Source organism: Dreissena polymorpha, chromosome 4 (assembly GCF_020536995.1).
Source record: "Dreissena polymorpha isolate Duluth1 chromosome 4, UMN_Dpol_1.0, whole genome shotgun sequence".
Lineage (NCBI taxonomy): Eukaryota > Metazoa > Mollusca > Bivalvia > Myida > Dreissenidae > Dreissena > Dreissena polymorpha.
Window position 1 is genome coordinate 77,343,860 of NC_068358.1, and position 7,618 is coordinate 77,351,477.

The 7,618-nt window shown below is 37.5% G+C and overlaps 1 long non-coding RNA gene across 1 annotated transcript; it reads left to right on the forward strand.

Moving 5' to 3' along the window:
- The first annotated feature begins 321 nt into the window (after positions 1-321).
- LOC127879666 (uncharacterized) lies at positions 322-1,979 on the forward strand. The gene is made up of 4 exons (XR_008049199.1): positions 322-464; positions 583-761; positions 1,081-1,356; positions 1,733-1,979. It is a non-coding gene; the product is annotated as an uncharacterized LOC127879666 (long non-coding RNA).
- Positions 1,980-7,618: the final 5,639 nt, after the last annotated feature.

Below are 7,618 nucleotides of genomic sequence, written 5' to 3' on the forward strand. Positions count from 1 at the left end.
GGTAACAATATCTATACACATTCCTTGGTATTTTACCCTAGCATAACTGCTTCAATCACATAATCATTATTAAAATCAATTAACTGGGTCCGTTATCTCATCATCTTTTAATAAATCATATTTATTGATAGCCACCTGCTTTGTACACATTTCAAACTAATATTTCAGACACCAAACGCAAAGCCTATCCCAAGGCAATGCCCCATTTGCGTGGTAAAGGGCAAGACGACTTTGTACCTCCGGGTAACAGACCACGTTCGCTGGGTGCAAGCGCTGACGGCAGACCCCATGAAGCCGTTAATGTCAGACCGGGCGGAGAGTGAAGAAGACAAAGCCGAGGAATTACTACTCTTGCTGGCTGTGCGACCGGTCAGTGATTGACCGGCTGCGTCATCTAGAACAGGAGCACAAAATGGAGGCTGGGACATTCAATTTCGTTTACACAAGAGGGCCGTTTCCGGAAGGTAAGTGTTAAATTGTGTTTGTGTGTTTTTTGTATTTAATTTCTCATATTTCTATCAATGTCTAATACAAAACCATACCAAACGATTTGTAACTTTTACATTTAAACGTCATTTACAGGTCGCGAAAACTTCAGGAAAGGTGACCAGCAGACTCGCCACTCATGGTGACTCGGCATAGGAGGATGAGAAGGTGGAGGATGAGGAGGAGGAGGAAGAGGACTTTTCGTTCCTAACGCGGAAATACTGCCTGAGCCTGGAACCCAATGCAAGGGTGATGCATGGTCGGAGAAGCTGCAAGTAACAATATGGATTGCTTATATAGTGTAAAGTATCGAGTCCGTTAACGGGGTAAAACCAGTACTTGGTGCATTAAACCCTGTTTTCCCTGATTTTTTTAAATTATATACATTTCAATTGATAGTCATTATTATTGCAACATGTATATATATTAAAAACCGTGAGGAAATATACATAAGTACATTATAAGATAAATATTATTTATTTATAATACTTTGGAATTACTGGTTGTGAGTTAAATTATATGCGATTTCACCATCTAGCATAGAATATCATCCAATAATACTTGTTGCAGTTTCAATCATTGACTAATTTGTAGACTACATGTTCCTGCGGAGCAGGCCAGGTGGGTTGGCAAACGAGTCGAAAACACAAGAGGTCAACATGAAGATCAACCGGTTCCTGGCCCTGTCTGGCTACTTGGAAGGAGCGGTGTTGAGTGACGTGCTGTTGTGGAAGGGCCATATGGAGGTCCACGACAGTTCCTCAACACCACTCACCAGCTGAAGACGGTGTGGACTGCACTAACGGCAATCAAGAACTTTATGAAGTGGTGCGAGGGAATGGTCTAGCGGACGCCCGCGCATTGAACAATGTAAGCGTAAACATAGGATTTGATTTATGTAAATTATTCATTCTTCTTGGACATCTACTTATTAATGTTTTGGCGTTGTCCGTCTTTCTGTCTGTTCTTCGTCCGTCTTTCCGTCCGTCCAGCACTTTTGTGTCCAGAGCCATATCTTGGAAGTGCTTTGGCCGATTTCATTGAAACTTGGTATGAGTATATATATGGATAAGAGGATGATGCACGCCAAATGGCATTGTACACAGTTTGTTAATAACGGAGTTTTGGCCCTTTGTATCTTGAAAAAATGCTCTTTTGAGTGTCAAATATAACACTTTTGTGTCCAGAAGCATATTGGCGGGGGATATCAATTCAACAAATTTGCTTGTTTAGCTTTTTTTTTCAGGCCGATCTCCTTCTCACAGGCTGCCTGACCTCAAGCCGCCTGGATATGAGCCGTCGCGAGGTTGTTCGGAGGGTAGAGGAGAGTGCGGCCATCCTGACGGACGCAAACCTGGAGCGCCACTTCACTGAGAGTGAGCATGTAGTGAAAACGATCAAGGTGATCCAGGAGACCCCGCTGGCACACCTGAAAGATATTCGGGGAATATTTATTAAACTGATAGCGCTCTATTACGCCTCCTGAACCGGCAAGTATACACACCTGAGGGTATGTAATATAAATAAGCCTAGTATTGATTCGAAAAGATAACCCTTAATTACTTTTCAGACCAGAGTTGTTTTTCAGTAGCAATTGCATAGAATTGAATGAAACTTGAAGTAAATAGGCGTTAAAATTTGGTTTATTTTAGTATACAACAAAGCTGTTCGCCTGTTAATTGACCGTCTTGTCTTATGTATAATATTTTTACCAGATTGTTACCTTGAAGACAGATAAACTATAATGCAAAAGTTCATTTTGACATTCCAAATTGGGGAAAGGCATTGAAGCCATAGTAAAAGTAAACTGTTATGGCCCCTTTATTGATTGAAAATGTCAAATTTCTGTCTGCATATGTTGGTGTATGAATTTAGTAAAATTCAAATTAAATCAAATTTGTTATCATTTTTCAGTGGTTCTTGCTTAAGTGTCATCAGGATGATTTGGTCATTTCAGAGTATACCCTTTATAGCTCAACTTGAGTTATTGTTGCTGGTCTTTGTCTATTTTGTGATGTGTGTCTATATGTCAACATTTTAACTTAAACAATATCTCCTACTAAACCTTTGGGCAAAGCTTGATGAAACTGGCAGGAATATTCCTGGCATGAAGCTCCTTCAATGTTGCTCCAAGAATTGTATTCCATGAAATCCTTGTTGCCGTGGCAACCAAAAGGAAAAACTTAAAAAATCTACTCTAAACTGCAAGGCCTTGGGCTGAGATATTTAGCATGAAACATTGTGTGGTGGACCTTTACCCGTGGGCAAGTCGATTTTTTGTCGAGCCCACTTATGGAGAGCTCGACATATTTGTCACAGTTGGCGTTTTGGTGTATGTGGATCAGTCCGTCAGTATGAAAGTCCGGGTTAGGCTTGTCTGGAGCGTAAGTCTGTTATTGAATGGAGGAATTTCAAATAACTTACAATAAATGTTCACAATCATGACACGGCCGGTCACTGCTCCAGAAAACGTCAATATCTCAAAGGTCAAGGTCACACTTTGAGTTCAAATGTCAAAAATGGCCATAAATGACCTTGTCTGGGCCATTGTTATGTCATTCATTGTCAGAATTAAATTGAATTGAAAATCATGTGTTCACCATAATTTGACGGTGTTGCATGGGAGGGAATAATGTCGAAATCTCGAAGGTCAAGGTCACACTTTTAGTTCAAAGGTAAAAATGGCCATAAATGAGCTTGTCCGGGCCATAACTGTGTCATTCATTGTAAGATTTTAGAATCATGAAGCACATTTGTTCACCATCACTCGACGGTGTGTCATAAGAAAGAATTACGTCAAATCTCCAAACTCAAGATTACACTTAAGAGTTCAAAGGTTAATTGGTGGGACTTGTACCATGATTGTTCAAACTATGTTCCTGGGGTCAAAATTGCCCCACTGGGGAGGGAAATGTAATTTCCTTATTAGTATATTGTAAAAACTTAAAAAACAAAAATCGTCTCATAAACCACAAGGCCTAGAGCAAAGATATTTGGCATGAAACTTCATCTTGTGGACCTTCACCAAGATTGTTCAAGTATCATTGGATCATATTTGCCCCACCCTCGGATCAAATTTGTTTTCCTTATATAATATATATTATAATGAACACTTAAAAATATTCTTCTCAAAAACTGCAGTGCGAACATACATATTTTGCATAAAACATCATCTGGTGAACTTCTATACAGATTTTTAAAATTATCGGCTGGGGGTACCAATGATAAATTCATTGAATTTACCTGCTAAGATTCATTTGCTTTGTGGATATGCAATAACTTGCAATGTTTTTAAAGTGATTGAATGGTTCAACATTAACATAAAATTAAAAAGAAAAAAACTATTTCATACATCATATTATGCTTATAAAAAGCCATAATTGTAATGCTTTCACGGAGAAAAATGAATGTTTGCTTAATTTTCAAAAATATTAATAAATCTTTAATGTTAAGGATTCCTCATAAAGGTTTTACGTATGCACAGAATGTTATGGTAATCTCCAAAGCATTCCCATTACAAAATACATCCGATGTCTATGGATAAGTTATTTTTATGCCCCCTTTCGAAGAAAAGGGGGTATATAGTTTTCGCACTGTCCGTCTGTCTGTCAGTCTGTCACACTTTTCGTGTCCGCTTTCTAATTCAAATAATTTTCATTCGATCTTTACCAAACTTGGTCAGAAGTTGTGTCTAGACAATATCTAGGTCAAGTTTGAATATGGGTCATGCCGGGTCAAAAACTAGGTCACGGGGTCACTTAGTGCATTTCAAGGATTTAGCATGGTGTCTGCTCTCTAATTGAAGTAGTTTGCATCAACATTCATGCGCCTGTCAAGTATCGGGCATTCAGCGTGAGAGTCGCGCATTTACGCAGCAAAACACCCTCTCACACATCCAAATCTCATGCTCTCTGTTTTTTAAACGCACGTTTTTAAAAACGGGACGTATTATAGTTTCACCCTAGGCGGGCGGCGTCCACAGCAGTGTCCGCTCTCTAATTCAAATAGTTTTCATCTGATCTTCACCAAATTTGGTCAGAAGTTGTGTCTAGACAATATCTAGGTCAAATTCGAAAATGGGTCATGCCGGGTCAAAAACTAGGTCACGAGGTCACTTAGTGCATTTCAAGGATTTAGCATGGTGTCTGCTTTCTAATTGAAATAGATTTCACCCGATCTTCACCAAATTTGGTCAGAAGTTGATAATATGTAGGTCAAGTTCAAATATGGGTCATGCCGGATCAAAAACTAGGTCATGTGGTTACTTAGTGCATTTCAAGCATTGAGCATGGTTTCCGCTCTTTAATTGAAGTAGTTTGCATCTGATCTTCACGTTATTTGGTCAGAAGTTGTGTCTAGATGATATGTAGGTCAAGTTGGAATATGGGTCATGCAGGGTCAAAAACGAGGTCACAAGGTCACATAGTGCATTCAAGTATTTAGCATGGTGTCCGCTCTCTTATTGAAGTAGTTTTTATATGATCTTCACCAAATTTAGTCAGATGTTATACTAAATGATATCTAGGTCAAGTTTAAATATGGGTCATTAACTAGGTCTCGAGGTCACTTAGTGCATTTCAAGCATTGAACATGGTGTCGAAAACCTTCGAACGGGCGTATCTTGTGACAGTTTGGCACTCTTGTTTAAAACTGACGATGCATGAAACTATTTTCACTCAAATTTTTTATGTAATTTTAATGCCAAAATTTAGAAAATGCATATGAATGGGAAACGAAACTGTATGTAAGTAAATAGTGTTACAGTTACTGTACAAACAACCCATTATTTAAAAGAAGCGTTTTTTTTGTAACCTGTACTGATGGTTTTGCTAGTTATTCCATAGGTTGTTGATAACTCGCGTTTGTTCAGCTAATGTCATTTTTTCTTTTATAGCCATTATTGTGTTATCATGGTCATTGATGTGAACAAAGCAAACTGTTATTTTTACAGCATCCAGTAAAAATACCCATATTGTAAATCTCACGGGTACTACTGCTCTAATGTTTAATCAAGAATACATCTATTGGATAATCAAACTAGTGGTTTCACTCAATTTCTTTTTGCATATATAGGTAGGAGTACCTAGAGATTGAGATGGAGACATTGAAGGTGCTGACCTCTGTGTGGAACACTTAGAAGATGGCAAGTTTTCATATTCAAGGGCATGGTTCCCAACCGCCCATCACACACAGAATGTAGCTTGTCGTCTTCCGCAGTAAAAACTGGTTAGTGCTCCACAATGCGAGACCTGGTTCATATGTATGTTGCTGGAGTATTAATTATTATTATCAAGATTATCTTGTTTTATATTTCTTGATTATTTGCTATTATATCCCCAAAAACGAAGTATAGTGGGGTATATAGAAGTGACCTTGTCTGTCTGTCGATGGCTCTGTATTAAGTGTCCCCTCTCTAATTCAAGGTGTTTATCGGATCTTCACCAAACTTGGTCAGAAGTTGTATGTAGATGATGTCTAGGTCAGGTTTAAATATGGGTCATGCCGGGTCAAAAACTAGGTCACGGGGTCACTTAGTGCGTTTAAAACATTCATCTTGCTGTCCGCTCTCTAATTTAAGTAGTTATACATCTCATTTTTAAACTGGCAGTAAGAGGAAAAAGTGCAACTAGAATTCATAACCATAGATACAAATTCCCACCCTATTTCATCTCATGCTGCTGTATCCCTACTTAATACATGTATACAATCTAAGTCCCCTTCATCCCAAAGAATTCTGCTTGGCTTACTAATTGAATTATAGCATTCACGTATATGAATGTCACATTTTACAGGTGCAAAATTTGTGTAAATAGTTCATGTCCTTTGTCTTTCGTGTATGGTCAGTCCATTTTCACTGTAATTATCGTCATCTTCTCGCTTGAGCCAACCGCTTCCACAGGGACAGGTATTGTCTGGAATATCTGGAAATAATACAGGTCCTTTTAGGCAGCCATCTGAACATCGAACAAGGTTAGAATCATTCCACTGATCACGTTTTATGATATTTTTCCTTAACTCATTATTGTCTTTAAGTCTGGGAGAATGTTTACTTCTACACTTAAAATCCAAATTTCAGATTCCTCATTGAAGTTATTTTATGCAGCAGTACTTAATGTAACCGAAACATTCATTTCATCATCAATATTGTCATCAAATAACTGCTGTTCTTCATCATCATTGTTATCAATAGTTGTATGAATTAAATCTTCCCACATGTGAGTATATGATTTAAATAAGTTTAATTGCCTACAAACCTTCGAATTTAGTAAATTACTTATATTTCTCTTATAACTCTTTTGAGAACGGCATCTACCAGCAGTGCATGACACAGTGCATTTACCAAGCCTTTTGTTCATGCTAAAATATTTTCTAATTTCTGGTTTTCTAGATATTGCAACTATTTCCTGATTGTTAAAACACAAAGCCTTTTGAACAAAGTGTTGGATTCTTGACAATGATTCTGGACACTGTACATGGTCCGGTGCTAAACAAGGTAATACATGCAAGTTAACAAACTTACAATGCATGCAAGTTACACAGTTATCTCATGAAGAGTCTAAAACTAGAAATTCTTCGTTCCTAATATTAAATTCCTTCACATTAAGCAGAGTTTTGTATATTTTACATGTGCAGTCAAGATAATCACCAGTTTCTTGACAAAACCTAGTAGTGAAAATAAAATCATTTGCTTTAAATGAACCATCCATTTCGCAGTAATCATTAAGGCAACAAATTAGATTGCCACTGTCATCATGCATTTGTATAACTAAAGTGCCATGATCTAGAAGGGAACAACAGTAGTTTTCAAATATTGACAGGTTTTCAAAATGCTCAGAAATATCCGTTTCAGTGTCTTTATTAGAAATGCCAACTCTTTTCTCTTATTCTGATCTACAAATATTTATTGGCTTTAAATGCTTTATGGTCTTTCTTTTTTTCAAAACTGGTTCTGACGTTTCAACAGTGGTTTCATTGCATTTATTTAACTCTGGAAAATACTTCTTATAAAAGGAAAATAAGTTAACATAATCCTTTTTCAAAAAGAGCTGAATCGTTTTGTTTCTTAATGATGTACCCAAAGAAACGTTGCCTGATTCAACAAAATTAGATTCATAACGTGCTGATTTAACAA